The following is a 2,500-nucleotide window of genomic DNA, read 5'->3' on the forward strand; positions in this document are numbered from 1 at the left end:
ACATAGAGACTACGGGACCTCCAGTCTACGCCAAAGCCCGTCGTCTGGCTCCGGAACGCCTCAAACTAGCCAAGGCAGAATTGGAAGCCCTCATGCGTCAAGGTATCATTCGTCCAAGCTCAAGCAACTGGTCGTCAGCTCTCCACATCGTCCCCAAAAGCAACGGCGACATCAGGCCATGCGGTGACTACCGCGCCCTCAACTCGCGAACTGTGATGGATAGGTACCCAGTTCCCAACATACAGGAGTTTTCCTCACACCTTGCAGGAACTCGCGTATACTCCCGGATCGATCTTGTAAAAGCCTTCCATCATATTCCGGTCAACCCGCCTGACATCCCCAAAACAGCTGTCACAACACCTTTTGGCTTGTTCGAATACGTTCGAATGCCCTTCGGCCTCAAGAACTCTGCCCAAACTTTCCAGAGATTCATGGACGAAGTCCTACGAGGCCTGCCTTTTTGCTTCACCTACATCGACGATGTACTCATCGCCAGCCCTGACGAAGCCACGCACCAAGACCATCTGAAGCAAGTCTTTACCCGCCTACAAGACTACGGCATCCACATCAATCTCGAGAAATCTGACTTCGGTGTATCATCCATCAACTTTCTAGGACACACCGTCACACCTTCAGGCGTCACCCCTGTCTCATCCCGCTGCGACGCCATCCAGAGTTTCCCGAAACCTACAACACAGCGCCAACTCAAGCAATTCCTTGGTATGTTAAATTTCTATAATCGTTTCATTCCAGGCTGCGCTCAACTGCTCCAACCGCTCTACTCCATGATCAAGCCGTGCAAGAGGGGACGTTCCATCGTACTCAACTGGGACGTCGAAACTGATGCAGCTTTCATGGCAGCCAAAGAAGCACTCGGGAATGCTACCGCCCTTAGTTTCCCTATTCCTGATGCCATCACTTCCATCTCGACAGATGCTTCAGACACAGGTGTCGGCGCAGTTCTGCAGCAATACATCAACGATGCCTGGAAACCCATCGCCTTCTTCTCAAAGAAGCTCAACAATGCCGAGAAGAAATACAGCGCCTTCGACAAGGAACTCCTAGCCATCTACAAGGCTGTCAACAGGTTCAGGTATTTCGTCGAAGGACGACAATTCCACATATACACCGACCACAAACCAATCACAACAACATTCATTCATAACAAGACAACATACTCCCTAGACAACTCCGACACATAGATTTCATCTCCCAATTCACCACAGATATTCGTTTTGTTCGAGGTGCAGATAACTGTCCTGCCGATGCACTCTCGCGCAACATATCTGCAGTCTCTACCTCTCTCATCGACTACGCCGCCATCGCTGCAGACCAAGCTGGTGATACCGAGCTGCAGCGATTGATGGAAAACCCCGCGTTGCAGATGAAGAAGGTACAGCTCCCTGGAACCAACACTGAGCTCTACGCCGATGTATCCACGGACACCATCCGTCCCTACTTGCCCGAGCACCACAGGTATCCCTTGTTCCGCCATTTACATGACCTCTCCCACCCAGGTATTCGAGCTTCGCAGCACATGATGTCATCACGCTTCATCTGGAGTGGAATCGCCAAAGACGTTCGACACTGGACCCGCACCTGCGTCAAATGTCAAGCTTCCAAGGTCACACGCCACACCATCTCCCCTCCAGGTACCTTTCGCCCAGTCTCCACTCGACTCGAGCACGTCCACATCGACATCGTCGGACCGCTTCCCTTCTCCGACGGCTTCAGGTATATTCTTACTTGTGTAGACCGTTTTACACGCTGGCCCGAAGCAATCCCGCTTACTGACATAAGCACAGAAACAGTAGCCAAAGCTTTTATAACCACCTGGATTTCAAGATTCGGTACACCACTCAGCCTCACATCCGACCGTGGTAGCCAATTTGAATCCAATCTATGGAACAAGGTTATGTCTTTGCTAGGTATCCGGCGTTTCAGAACAGCAAGCTACCATCCCCAATCCAACGGACTCGTCGAACGCTTCCACCGACAACTCAAGGCTTCACTTGCAGCAACAGCACGCGACCGCACCAACTGGTCTACGGTGCTTCCAATGGTCCTCCTCGGTATACGCACGTCCCTCAAGGAAGACCTTGGCCACTCCTCTGCAGAACTTCTTTATGGCACTCCACTCCGTCTGCCCGGTGAGTTTCTTGCATCTGCCCCTATAACGCAGCCCTGCAGCGTTCAAGATTATGCTACTAGTCTTACAGATACAATGCAGAAACTCCAGCCAGTGCCACCGCGTACCTCACCTACAAGAGCGTTTGTGAGCCAGGACCTCGAAGACTGCTCACATGTTTTCGTTCGCGTGGAGGGAGTAAAGAAGCCTCTTCAACAACCATACGATGGCCCATATAGAGTCGTCAAGAGGACAAGGAAGAACTTGACCATCGATCGCCGTGGAACCACTGACGTCATCTCCATAGACCGCGCCAAGCCTGCATACCTCCTCTCGGACAACGAACAAGATCCTGTTGCTCTTCCGACACCT

The 2,500-nt window shown here is 51.9% G+C and overlaps 1 protein-coding gene across 1 annotated transcript in view; it reads left to right on the plus strand.

Annotated features, from left to right (window-relative positions):
- LOC143032656 (uncharacterized) overlaps window positions 1-2,500 on the plus strand; it is an 8,089-nt gene that overhangs the window by 1,302 nt on the left and 4,287 nt on the right. The gene's annotated exons all lie outside the window — the stretch shown is intronic.

Source organism: Oratosquilla oratoria, chromosome 14 (assembly GCF_046742065.1).
Source record: "Oratosquilla oratoria isolate Oo_2021 chromosome 14, ASM4674206v1, whole genome shotgun sequence".
Classification (NCBI taxonomy): Eukaryota; Metazoa; Arthropoda; class Malacostraca; order Stomatopoda; family Squillidae; genus Oratosquilla; species Oratosquilla oratoria.